Source organism: Neofelis nebulosa, chromosome 15 (genome assembly GCF_028018385.1).
Source record: "Neofelis nebulosa isolate mNeoNeb1 chromosome 15, mNeoNeb1.pri, whole genome shotgun sequence".
NCBI classification, from domain to species: domain Eukaryota; kingdom Metazoa; phylum Chordata; class Mammalia; order Carnivora; family Felidae; genus Neofelis; species Neofelis nebulosa.
In genome coordinates this window covers 68,724,844-68,739,389 of record NC_080796.1, presented here as the reverse complement: position 1 = coordinate 68,739,389, position 14,546 = coordinate 68,724,844, and the positions used below count along the sequence as shown (strand labels likewise).

At 41.9% G+C, this 14,546-nt stretch overlaps 1 pseudogene; it reads left to right on the top strand.

The window, feature by feature from the left end:
• The first annotated feature begins 6,228 nt into the window (after positions 1 to 6,228).
• Positions 6,229 to 6,860, top strand: LOC131496010 (small ribosomal subunit protein eS6-like; annotated as a pseudogene).
• The last annotated feature ends 7,686 nt before the right edge of the window (positions 6,861 to 14,546 follow it).

Below are 14,546 nucleotides of genomic sequence, written 5' to 3'. Positions count from 1 at the left end.
AGAACACTAAAGCCAAAAGTGGAGGAATATACATCTTTTTAAGCCATCTTGGAAAATCTGCAAAAATTTACTATGTGCTAGGATACAAAGTGAATCCCGACAAATTGCAATACATTATTTTTACGAGGACTCCATATAATTATAAGATATAGTTAACGGGTCTCTATCTGAAGGAAGTGAAATCATTATCTCAGAAAAGAGAGTATCTTCACTCTCGTGTTCATTGAAACATTATCCATAATAGCCAACACATTGAAGCAACCTAAATGTCCACTGGCAGATACATGGACAAAGAAGATGTGCTATATACATACAATGGAATATCTGGTCTTTAGAAAGAAGGACATCCTGCCATTAGCAACAACATGGATGGATCTTCAGGGCGTTGTGCTAAGTGAAACAAACCAGACATCAAAACACAAACACTACACGACGCTACTTGCTTGAGGGATCTAAAACAGACAAACTAATAGAATCAGACAGTAGAATGTGGCTGCCGTGGGCTGGAGAGAGGAGGAAATGGCGAGTATTAGTCAAAGGGTCCCAAGTTTCAGTTATATAAGATAAATGCAGCCAAGAGGTCTACAGTATAGCAGAGCACATACGCTTCACAATGCTGTGTCGTGTACCCTTCCAATCTTCTGGTGGCTGTAGTCGTTCCTGGTTTGGTTACCACTTAACTCTCATCTCTGCAGCTTTACAGGGCTGTCTCCTCCCCCTCCCCCTCCTCCTTCTTGTAAGGACACTAGCTGTATTGGATTAGAGCCTACCTAAATCGAGTTTTACGTATCTTAATTTTATCTGCAGAGCTTCTGTTACCAATAAGGTTATACTCACAGGTATTGGGGTGTGCAATTCAATCCATAATCCAGACATGCATGGACTTTATGTAGAAAATTACAACAGTCTGTTGAAATGCATTAAGAAAGACCTTCAAAGGAAAGAAGGGGCAAGAAACTACAATATTAAAGTGGTACAATGTGATCTCAGTGAAGTAATTGGTTCAATGAAATTCCAATCAAGCAATGATTTTGTTTTATTTTTGTTTTTTGTTTAGGGAAACTTGATAGACTGTATCCAAAATGTGTGGGAAAGAATTAAAAGCCAACAATAGTCAATACAGTCCTAAGGAAACAACAAAGAATGGGAACCTGCTCTCCCAGGCAATAGTACTCGTTACCTTATTTCATCAAGTCTAAGGTGACCAAGTTGGAAGGTGCACCATCATTTATGTGCCATTGAGAAGAAAAGTCACAAAAACTCTAAGCTATGAGACAATATCCGAATGAGCATCTACATAATACATTAATTAGTCAGACCAGTCACACATTACTTTTACATTTCTTTCGTCTGTTCTGAAATTAGACCCTTTTCTCCTCCCATCAGGTAAATTACTTTGTTGGTGATAAGAAAATTTTCGCATGCATCTCAATAAATAGATGAAAAACAGCATCATATACTAGCGGCCATCTTAATTTATTAGGTCCTACTAAGCATTTGGTGTTGTTTTTTAAAAAAATATGAAATTATCGCCATTCCTCCAATAAAGACTACTTCTTCATCAATACCAACTTTATGCCCAACTGCTCTGTTTTCGGGACGTTATGGATACACAATGAATTTTCCTTTCAATGATGAATAATAGTCTATATTAAAAAAACATTTCAGTGGCAACCGTAAACATGTATTGATAATAATGCTCATAACAGTGTAAGTGACTACACTAGAAATAGCTATGACCAGATTTATATTTGCGCAGAAAAAGAAAATTACATCATGACTGCCACTTGGCCAACAGTGATTATACGTCATGGTCCCTCATCACATAAATTAAAGTAGATAGATATGCATCTTAGAATTCCTTAAATATAGTGTAAAGTTCTGGTAATTAAGAAAGCAAGAGAGAGATACGGATCTATGTTGACATAATGTACTGTGCAAGATGATATACAGGTAAGTACAAAAAAAGTGTGCAAAATAGCAAAGTAACATTTATGTAAATGGGAAGGGGAAATGTATGGATTTGCTTTTAGATGTATAAACTCGCTCTGGAAGTTTAAAGTTATTTATTTATTTTGCTGGTGGGGAGAGGGGCGGAGAGAGAGGATCCCAAGCAGACTCTGTGCTGGAACTCACGAACCTGGAGACGATGACCTGAGCCGAAGTCCAATGCTTAACTGACTGAGTCACCCAGGTGCTCCTGGGAATATATTTTAAAAACAACAGCACCAGGGGCACCTGGGTGGCTCAGTCAGTTGGGCATCTGACTTCAGCTCAGGTCGTGATCTCACAGTTTGTAGGTTTGAGCCCCATGTCTGGCTCTGTGCTGACAGCTCAGAGCCTGGAGCCTGCTTCGGTTTCTGTCTCTCTCTCTCGCTCGCTCTCTGCCCCTCCCCTGCTCATGTTCTGTCTCTCTGTCTCTCTCTCTCTCTCAAAAAGAAACCAACATTAAAAAAATAAATAAATAAATAAATAAATAAATAAAAATCACTGTTTCTTACAAATCCCCCAAGACAGGGGGACTGAGGTGTTGAAGGATAGAAGGGGGAGAAAAATCTTGCACTTTGGAGCCATATAAATCTAGCTTGATAGGTTCATGGTTAGCAAAATAACATGGTTATGTCTGTAGATAACTAAAATTTAAAAGTATTTTAAAGTTTCAGGACTTATTACATTACCTAAGTGGAGATAACTAGAACTCACTTGGATGGATGTGTCCTGAGGAGTTCAAGGTTGGGGATAAAACTGGGGGGAGCTGTCCCTATCTGGATAGTATTTAAAGCCGCATGGAGAGATTCAATCCCAGAGGTAACAGAAAGAATCCAAGAACTGAGCCCTAGGCCACTCCTTAACTGGAAAGTCAGAAGGATCAAGGAGAAGACAGTTGGGAACAAAGAAAGTAATGTGAACTAAAAGCCGAGTCAACAGAGTGGCCAACGGTGTCAAATGGTGTTGACTTTGAAGATGACAATATCCAGGAATTTACCACTAGGTGTGCAACGCGCGAGTTAAGGGGTGATACTGACAAGAATGATTTCAGTGGAGTCGCTGGGGTGAAAGCCTGATGGGAGCAGGTTTGAGGGAGGATGGAAATGAGTGTGTGGAGAACAGAAACTTATCCCGAGGAGGATGTAGGTCAAAGGAAGATAGTTGTTTTAAGTTTTGGTGGTTTTGTTTTGAAAAAAGGGTTTTGTTTTGACTGTCCCTTCATCTTATATTTTTCATAAAACAAATCAGGCAAAATTAAGAAAAGCAACACGCAGAAGAACTTTATTAATGTTGTCTGCATGAGAGATAAGCATATGAAAAGACACAGAAACTGCAAATTAAAACATCGAATTACCACTACACACCTGTTAGGATGGCTAAAATTGAAAACAAACAAATACCAGAAATACCAAATTCTGGTAACGATGTGGGGAACAGGAACTCATGTTTATTGCAAAGTGGAACAGCCATTCTGGGAAACTGTTTCTTACAAAGTTAAATATACACTTATATATGACCCCACAATTCCATTACCGGGTATTTAAAAAAATGAATTGAAAACTCACAGCCACACAAAAACCTGTACATGAATGTGTATAGCAGTTTTATTCATAGTCGCCAAAAGTTGGAAATGACCAAGATGACTTTTAAACGGTGAAAAGATAAATCAACTGTGGCACATCCATGCCGGGAAATAGGACTCAGTAGTAAAAAGGAATAAACTATTGATTCATGCAACAACATAAATAAATCTTCAACTCATTTTGCCAAGTGAAAGAAGCAAGATCCAGAAGGCTACCGTTTTGATGATTTCATGAATTTGATGTTCAGGAAAAGGAAAAATGATAGCAATGGAAAACAGACCAGTGGTTCCCATGGTCTGGGGGAAGGGGAAAGATCTGACGACGAAGGGCCTTCGTCAGAGAATTTTCTGGGTAGTGCAACTGCTCTGTATGGTGGGGGACCTTTGCCAAAGCCCACAAAATAATACAACACAGCTTGAGCTTTATTATATGCACACTTAAGAAAAAAATCAACCAGGATTTGAAAATAAAAACAAAACATAACAGGGGCCTTCCGGTTTACACTATTCTGGAATGGCATGTGTCAGACCTACTTTTCTGTCATAAGCAAATATAAAACCGGACAGAATGTAGGAAGCAACTATTTTCAGACACTGGATACAGACAGTGACTCTGTGATCCTGGAGAGAACGGAAATACACAAACCGAGCTCCACATTTACCCTAGCTTTCTGCTTCAGGGCATTTTCTGAACGGCAGTTGAGAAAAACAGAATCAAAACAGAATCGTGATTTTGCTAGGTGGGAGAGAGAGAAAATAAGAGTTTCAGCTGTTTACAGAGGCTGGAGTTTGCAGGTCAGGGACTCAAGAGGTACTTGCACAAAGAAGGAGCTCCAGGAATCTGCAAAGGAGTCTAAATGGCTCGTCAGACTTGTGGTTGAGCGAATCCAAGAAGACACTGCATAGGACTGACCGAGAAGAGCCAGTGGGGAGCTGTGATCTGTACAGTTATTGTAAAGCTCACACAGTGCTAAGCTTACCGGAGTTCTGAACAGCTAAAAACTCCTAGCAGAACAGGTGACATATACAGCTGAGACCCCAGAAGGGCCATGACTTAGGAATGTTAAGCACCCGACTTCGGCTCAGGTCATGATCTCACGGTTCGTGAGTTCGAGCCCCACAAGGGCTCTCTGCTGTCAGCGCAGAGCCTGCTTCAGATCCTGTGTCTCCCTCTCTCTCTGCCTCTGTCCCTCGCTCTCAAAAACAAACATTTAACAAAAATAAACAAATAAACAAGCCTCAGCAAAAGAAAATCTGCCAGCAAATTAGCTGCCTGCCAGTAAAATCTCAACACGCTTAAAAAGAAGACAGCATAATTCGGACTGCCAAAAATGTAGCATTCACAATGATAAGTAAACATCATGGGAAAATAGCTGTATATTAATGATCTAAAGAAAAAACAGGCAGTTTATATACAGCAGAACAAAGATAAGATTGACTGCTGGCATCTTATAAGCGGTAATTCAAACCAAAAGACAAGGCATAAAACATTTCAATTTCACGTACTTTTTCCAGAGAAAATATCCATCCAAAGTAAAGGCAAAATAAAGGCATTTTGAAACAGGAGCTGACAGACTTATTATTAACAAATATCCACTAAGAGAAATGCAGACCTAAAGTCTTCAGACAACTCATCTAAATCGAGGAATGGAGAGCACCAGACGTGGTCAATGTGAGGGCAGTGAAAAGAGGGAAAAGAAATATCCATCCTAATTACAAGGAAGCTGGAGTAGATATGATATAAAGTATATTTCAAGACAAAAAGTTTTACTGTGGAAATCAAGAGGGGCATTTCATCAGCTTTTCTAGAAGACATAACAATCCTAAACATATGGACACCTACTAACGAAGGTTCAAATGTACAAAGCAAAAGATAACAGAACAAAAAGTAGACAAACATCGTTTGAGGTTTTACCATTTATCACTCCGTAATTAGAATAAGTAGACAAATCTGCAAAAGTATAGAAAGCATGAACAACATTATCAAGCGACCGAACGAACCTACTTAACACGAGTGGGACAGAGAACCCTAAAGCCGTTCTTTTCGAGGGCACAGAGGATGTTCACTAGATAGGTCATCTGCTGGGCTAGAACAAAATTTTTATTAAATTTCAAACAATTGATAAGCATAAGGTGTGTTCTCTAACCACAAAGGAATTAATTCAGAAATCAGGAACAAAAAGATATTTAGGAAATCTCTAAACTTTTGGACATTAATCAGTAAACCTCCAAAGGAGACTTGGATCAAAGAAGAAGACGTAGGGGGAATTAAAAAATACTTTGCTTTAAACATATAAAAGTTTGATGTCAGTAAAGCAGTGAATAGAAAACAGACTAACGCTAGAGGAAATCAAGTAAACCCAAAGCTAGGTCTTTGGAAAGATTTTTTAAAGATGATACGCATCTCACTCAGCAAATCGAGAAGAAGAGAAGGGAAACACACACACGATCAATATCGGAAACGAAAGAGAAAACATTATATATCCATAACACCAAATAGATACTGAAAATAACCTTATGTCAATAAAATCAAGAGTTGCGATGAGGTGGGCAAAGTCTTTTGACATCAAACCTCAATAAAACTGATCGAAGAAAAAAATAGCAAAGGTAAAAAGCGCTCTTTTTTGCAGGTCCTCGAAGGCGGTGGGCTCTTTGGGATGAAGCTGAACCTCTGTTTCCCAACCACTGGCTGCCAGAAACTCATTGATGTGGATGATGTTTGCAAACTCCTTACCTTTTCTGAGAAGCGTGTGGCCACAGAAGTTGCTGCTAATGCTCTGCGTGAAGAATGGAAGGGTTCCATGGTCCGAATTACTGGCGGGAATGACAAGCAAGGTTTCCCCACGAAGCAGGGTGTCTCCACCCATGGCCATATCCACCTGCTACTGAGTAAGGGACCTTCTTGTTCCCGGGCAAGGAGGACCAGAGAAAGGAAACACACATCTGGGTCAAGTGGCACCATGGATGCCAATCTGAGGGTTCTCAACTTGGTCATTGTGAAAAAAGCGGGGGAAGGATATTCCTGGAGTCGATGGTATTACTTATCTCATCATCTGGGACCCTAAAGAGCTGGCGGAATCCACAAACCTTTCAGTCTCTCTAAAGAAGATGCTGCCACCAGTATGTTGTGAGACAGCCCCTTAACAAGGAGGGTAAGAAATCTAGGGCTGAAGCGTCCTGGATTCAGTGTCTCGCTACTCCCCGTGTCCTGCAACACAAACGTGGGTGTATTGCTCTGAAGAAAGAGCGTGCTAAGAAAAATCAGGAAGAGGCTGCAGAATATGCTTAACTTTGACCAAGAGAATGAAGGGGCCCTGCCTAGCCTTGCTAGGAACAGATTGCCAAGAGGCGGAGGCTGTCCTCTGAGTCTGAGTCCAGCCCAAAGGGAGATGTTCTTGAGGCACCTGGGTGGCTCGGTCAATTAAGGGCCTCACTCTTGGTTTCAGCTCAGGTCATGATCTCACAGGTGGTGAGATCGAGCTCCACGTCGGGCTCTATGCTGACAGCATGGAGACTGCTTGGGCTCCTCTCTCTGTCTCTCTCTCTCTGTCCCTGTCCCCCCTCAAAAGAAATAAATAAACTTAAAAAAAAGTATATGTTCTAAGAGCAACAAAGGAGATCAGCCATCAAAACAACAAGACAACAACAACAGTAAAAATAAACAAGGAAGGAAAGAAAAAAAAAAAAAGGAAAGGCAAAAGGAAGAAAAAATAACCTTATATCTGTCAAAAAAGACTTCAGCCACAGATGGGTTCACTATTGAGTTCTATCAATCATTTGGGGAAAAAATGACACTAATCTCACAAAATTTTTTTTTTAGAAAATAGAGGACAATAAACCTTCCAACTTATTTATGAGACTAAAATAACCCTAATACCAAAACCAGACAAGAGTATTGTGAAGAAAGAAAATTACAGAACATTCGGATGAAAATAGCTACAAAATCCTTAAAATATTAGCAATTCAAAAATAGTAATATATTAAATAGATAATACATCTGAACTAGGTGAACTTTTACCAGAAATACAAGATTGGTTGAGGATGTCTGACTTAATGTAATTCATGTTAACAGAATAAAGCAAAAAAAAAAAAAAAAATCTGACCATCACAATTAATATAAAAAAAAATTGACAGAAGGGAAAAACTTCATAGCAAAAACTATAAATGAGGAATAGAAGGGAAATTTTTCATCTGGTAAAGTGCATCTTTGAAAATCCTACAGTTAATATCCACATTAAGAGTGGGAACAAGGAGGGGTGGGGCGCCTGGGTGGCTCAGTTAAGTCTCCGACTTTGGCTCAGGTCATGATCTCAGGGTTTGTGAGTTTAAGCCCTGCGTTGGGCTCTGTGCTAATGGCTCAGAGCATGAACCCTGCTTCGGATTCTGTCTCCATCTCACTCTAACCCTCCCCTGTTCATGATCTATCTCTCCCTTAAAAATAAATAAACATTTAAAAAAAAAAAAAAGAGTGAGAACAAGGGAAGGAAGACTGGTCTTTTTATTTCTATTCAGGACTTTTCTGTGGGTTCTACCCAGCGGAGTAAATCAAGGAAAGAGAAGAAATTTGTAAGCCTCAAAAAGGAAAAAGGTAAACTATCTTTATTTGTGACAATGTCATTGTGTGCACATAAGGAGTCTATTAAAAAAAAAACAAAACTATGCAAAGTCACAGGATACAAGATGAATATAAAAATTGTCTTTCTAAGTACTAGAAATCAAACTACAGAAATTAAAATTATAAAAAATATTAGGAATAAACTTAACTAAAAGCCTACTAATTCTTGACACTAAAAATTACAAAATATTTCTGAGAAAAAGTAAAGCAAATCAATATCAGTGAAATATACCTTTTTCACCAATTGGAAGCATCACTATTATTAAGATGTTATTTTTCTCCAGTTGGATCTGTGGATCCAAAACAATCTCAATTAAATTCTCAACAGTTTTTATAAAATATAAATTTATATATTTATCCTAAAATTTATATGGATATTCAAAAACCCTAGAGTAACCAAACAAAATTCAAACAATAAGTACAAGTAAGAGAACTTATTTTATCTGCTTTCAGAAATTATTATCATTTTTTTAATGTTTATTTATTTTTGAGACAGAGAGAGACAGAGCATGAGCCTGGAAGGGGCAGAGAGAGAGGGAGCCACAGAATCCGAAGCAGGCTCCAGGCTCTGAACTGTCAGCACAGAGCCCGATACGGGCTCGAACTCACAAACTGTGAGATCATGACCTGAGCCAAGGTCGGACGCTTAACTGACTGAGCCACCCAGGTACCCCTTTCAGGAGTTAGTCTTAAACTACATTAATCAAAGTAGAATGGATTATTAGCCTAGTGACATATGCAAATTGATCAAATTAGAATCCAGAAATAAATGCATGGTCCTGTGGTTAATGATTTTTTACTAAGTCATCAAAGGAATTCAGTGGGAAAAGGAAAGAATTTTCAACAAGTGTTGCTTGAAAGATTGGAAGTTCTCATGGGGAAAATAATGAACCTGACTCCCTACCTCAAACCACACCTGAACAATCTAGAATTATAACATTTCTGCTATTATGAAAAAGTGTTTCACTAGTGAGATTCTTTGGATTTTTGAGGCCACGTATACTTTATTCGGACATGTTACATAAATCTTTTCACTGAGTAACCCCCAAACCTACCAGTTTTGAATGAAGCCTAAAATAAAAGGCAGTTCTGTAATAAGTCTAGGTTGCTATGAATTCCGGGAATGAAGGTTCAGAGTCATCCCATCTGGCTGAGACCCATAACCAACTGGAGTGCTTGTTGAGGGCAATGGAAATGTGGAGCGGAGAGTGGAAGAATGTAGTTACAAAGGCCAACTGCAACCATGTGACTATCTTACCTATCTTGGGTTCCTCTTGGGCCATATGACCCAGTAGCTTTGATGGTACTTGAAATGTCATCGGTAGATAGAGATGCCGTTTGGAGCATTTGTCAGGCCCTTATGAGTGAATGGCAGAGAAGATGTTTGGGTTTGGATGCAGTCAGGCCATCATCTGCACAAAACATTTTAGTTTGCTGCAAGGCCTTAGTAGACAATGAATGCTTGGCCCTGGCCACAACATTACCGTGTGAACTAAGCTTCCCGTCATGACTTGGGAATTATCTGACCCCCCCCAACCCATAAAGTTAGATGTGCATAGCAGCACTTCATCGTCAAATGGAAGTGACACATGAGCTAGCGCTCAAGCAGACCCTGAAGGCACAAAAAGGGAACATGAGGAAGTAGCCCAAATGCTCAAGGCCCTTCTCCTAATACATTATCTTCTCGCCCTCTTAGCCCACATCGCTTTTCTCTTGGAGCTCTACCAATGACCAGTGGACGAAGGAAGAAAAAACTTGAGCCTGACTTACAGATGGTTCTGCATAATGTAAAAGTAACCACCCCCTCCAAATTGAGCACGGGCACTGGAGAATAAATATGCCTCAAGGAGATGTGCATGGGAGCCAAGCTGACCAGGGGTGAAATCTAGTGGTTTTGCCATGTCTCACCTTGGTCAGGGTGAGCTACGTTTCTCAGAACGCCCTTCCCTGTGTGTTTCTGGGTAGAGGGGGCTCCGAGAGAGATCCTGTGTGGAAGGATGGAAGCAGAGAAGCAGCCACAGTGGCTCACACACATGGACGCTTATCTGCCGGCCTCCCTGTTTGGCTGAGACAGCAGGTGGGCCTGAAATTGCTATGCCAACCCCTGTAACAGGTGAAATAAAATGGAGTCACTTATGTCAAGGGGTTTTAAAACGGAGCCGAGAGGCCATTAAGGAGGTGCGTGTCCTCACCTGATGGAACCGTGAACTTTTGAACCGTGTCAAGTGGCAAATATTGCAAGGACTCTACACGGGCATCTGCAACTCGCTAGACCGGCAGACTTTTGCTTAGTGCGAGCCCTGGGGATCAATTACGTTTAGCCAAGATTGGTTTTCTGCCACCAACACCAATCAAAATTCTTTGCAAACAACATATACAAGCGTTCCCCCTTTGTCTTTAAGAAGCCCTGGCTTTTGCTCCCGAGGAGGACACAATTTGGGTTGCTCCCCAAATCTGTGCTCCCCAAATTCTGAGATCCCAAATAGAGTAAAACCTTGGCTTGCGAGTAACTTGTTCTGCTAGTGTTTCACAAGAGGAGCAAACATTTCTGATACATTTTAACTTGATAAACGAACGATGTCTTGCAACGCAAGTAGCACATGATGCCGAACGTGACATGATCACAACTGAGCCAATGGTTCTCTCTCTCTCTCTCTCTCTCTCTCTCTCTCGCTGCGGGGTTGTGGGTGATCGTCTCCATGCTCAGATGCTCCGTCTCAGGCTGCGATGTTTGGCAGAAATCAGTGACTTTTCAGAACGTTGGAAGATGCCCACAACTGGCACTTGTGTATTTTTTGTCACTTCAGAGCACCTATGGACAGTTCTTTGCTTTTCCATCCAAGAGTAAGCTTAGGAATGCTTTGCTTCCTGCTAGGTCAGGCTGCCTGCCGATATAGACCCTTTCCTTTGCTGCCCTATTGCCAGTTACATTAAATAGAGAATATGACAAGAGTTTATTAATACTGTGCTGTAGTCAACACCCGTGCGAGCGTATACAATGGCCCCCACCCAGAAAAGGATTCCGCTGAGCCAATAGATAGCAGTGACTCCATTAGTGGTAGTGAAAGTCGTCCTACACAATAATCCTCCTCTCTCGTCTCCCTCACACCAGCCATGAAGATTTTCAAAGGTAAGTGCAGGTTTATTAGTCTGTTTTTCTTTATATTTTGTATTTTTGTTATTATTTTGTATTATATTACAGTATTATAATCATTTTTGTGACTATTTTTGGGTCGTGGAACAAATCCTCTGAGTTTCCATTATTTCTTATGGGGAAATTCGCTTTGATGCACAAGTGCTTTAGATTTTGAGCATGTTTCTGGAATGAATTATACATTCATGCCAAGGTTTTACTGTAAATGCTTTCATTTCAGTCTTCCCGGTTTTCTCGCCAGATCCTCCTTCTGCCTCGCTCCACTTGCTGAGTCAGGTGCTGGTATTTACCCTGTGACGAAAGGGCCTGGCTCCCACGGGACACCCTCACCACCTGGACCAGAAGCACAGGTTCCCGTCTTTCCCTGTGGACTTCTGCTTAAGTGTGTGGGATCAGCTCGATTTCGTTCTCCTCCATTTTACATCCATGTCTAATCCCTAATACAACAACAACAAAATCCCCAACTCTGTTCTGTGCCATATATCTTATCTCATTATAGTGAAAAACAAAAAAACCAACACAATCTGCCATCTGAGGTGCCAATTTCCGGGAATGACTGATGTAACCTTATTCCTGAATTATAGGAACATTTTAATTCTCTGTAGGAGTTTTTGTGTAATAGGATTCGCCTTATCCGATGACATGGCTTTGAACTTGTAGTGCAACTTGGGGAAAATTTTTGCCATAAAATTGGTAGACAATGATACAAATCCTTGAGCCAGTTGTCTGGGAGGAGCGGGTTGCCAATTATTACCTTCTCAAAGCCAACAGAAAGCAGTACAAGAGTTTCTAAACCTTCCTTTAGTTGTGACTTCGTGGCCAGAACGGGGTGAGGGGTGGTGTGGGGCAAAAGTGTTTCGACCTGCTGCCATTTACTCTGTACCAGGGGAATCCTTCTTAGCCAGGACTGTTTCCTGAAGACCCAGAATTGCAAGCAGTGTGTGACTGCTGAAGGTTTGTGATTAATGAACGTAAAACTCCATGTTCTAGGGGGCAGGAGGTCACAAATCACAAAGTCCTAGAACTCAGCTTGGTTTTTAGCGTTGACATGACTCAGCAGAACTCCACCCTGCACTGGACGTGTGGGAGGCTCGGGAAAGGGCATCCCAGGAGGTGCCGCTTTGAGCAGGGGGCGTGGAAGCGTATGCATCTTGGGCCTGGAATCGTGACATGTATGTGTGTCTCTTCCTTTCCGCTGGTAGGACCTGGGCAGATCACTTAATGTCCCTGGGCTGCTTCCTCAACTGTAAAGTGGGGATAATTGTGACTGCTTTTCCTGCCTCACTAAGTTGCAGTGGAGATCAAGTGGACTTCACTTTTGTCATTCATTCATTCATTCATTCGTTCCACAAATATTTTTCGAGAATACAATTTAGCAGCAGCACTGTCCTGCCCTACATCCTTGGGTTACGTAATTGAACAAGACACGAGTTCATAGTCCAGATGGACACAAGAAACACCGCCACCTTGGGCAAGTCACTAACTCCCTCTTTTCTCAACAAGCACCTCGTGTTTATTTCTTGGGGTTATTGTGGTAATGGACAGAGAGTATGTGCCAAAACGTGTATCTTTTGGTACAAAGAATTATTATTTTCACGTTATTACTTATGTTTATTATTATGTTATTATTATTTTAGGGAGAAAGGACTAGGCAAAAGAAATGCATCTTGTTTTGGAGGGAGTGTGGTCAGGACGTCTCCGTTCGTGAATGACCCTCCAGCCAAGTCTGGAAGGCTCACGCGGGTCAGAATGAGGCAAGGTTCTGCAGGCACGGAGGAGGGGTGGCACTTGGTAGTGAGGAGGACTGGGGTGGCTGTGCCGAACTCCTTCAGGGAGAAGATGAAAGGATAGTGTGGTAGCTGTACCACGCAGAGCTGGGATTCCTTCTGTCAATTTTGTTCAATGTTTACATTTACTTTTAAGAGAGAGACAGAGGGAGACAGAGCATGAGCGGGGAAGGTGCAGAGAGAGAGGGAGACACAGAATCGGAAACAGGCTCCAGGCTCCGAGCCGTCGGCCCAGAGCCGGACGCGGGGCTCGAACTCCTCAACCGCCAGATGGTGACCTGAGCCGAAGTCGGACGCTCAAGATACATGCAGCTGTCATGACTGCTGCAGTCAAGTTCAGAACAAAGTGTTAACGTGCAGAGAACCAGGAAGCCCCTAACTTTGCCTGAAGTGCAACCTAAGGCTTCATAAGCAATGACGTTAGGAAGGATCAGGTCAGGATCTTTGTATTTATCCTATTAGGCTATCATGTTCTTTTATTCTTAAATGTTTTAGTTATTTTGGAGAGAGAGCGTGAGTGGGGGAAGGGCAGAGAGAGGGGGGGGGGGGGACAGGGGGTCTGCAGCGGGCTCTGCGCTGATAGCAGTGAGCCCGATGCGGGGCTCAAACTCACAAACCGTAGGATCGTGACCTGAGCCTAAGTCGGACACTTAACCGACTGAGCTACCCAGGCGTCCCAAGACCATCACTTACTAAGAGAAAATTTCTTAGACACTATGTGACTTGTTCGGGTGATCCTTCAGGATCTAGAAAATTCAGGTGTTTGGACTTTGATGCTTAGGAATCAATGTTGCTACAGCGGCTGTCGCCTTACTAGGGTTATACAAACCTGGTCTGTCGGCTGAATTACAGCTTAGCTGGAGTACATCTATTTTCTGAGCCCCAAACCAGAACACGTGGTCTGATGAGCGTACTTTTGGGGAAAGACCAAGTAGGGTATTTGGAATGGCAGCTGTCTTCGAAGATCTCTGTGACCTTGGGTTGCTAGATTCTTCCTTCCTTGTGCTTAAAAAAAATATGAATTCTTGGGGCACCTGGGTGGCTCAGTCAGTTAAGCGGCCAACTTCAGCCTAGGTCATGATCTCGCGGTCTATGATTTCGAGCCCCGCATCGGGCTCTGTGCTGACAGCTCAGAGCCAGGGGCCTGCTTCGGATTCTGTGTCTCCCTGTCTCTCTGACCCTCCCCCATGTGTGCTCTGTCTCTCTCTGTCTCAAAAATAAATAAATGTAAAAAAATATATATATATGAATTCTTCAGGACCCCAGGGGTGATGGTCTGTGGTTGATAAGAGAGGACTGGGGGCAGGCAGGGTTCGCTGGGATTCCACAGCGGTGTGGCTTAACAGCACAAACCAGATGTTCCAGGGGAAGGGACATGGAGGCTGTGCCCTGCGAGTGGTGCCCCATGCCTCTGAAGAC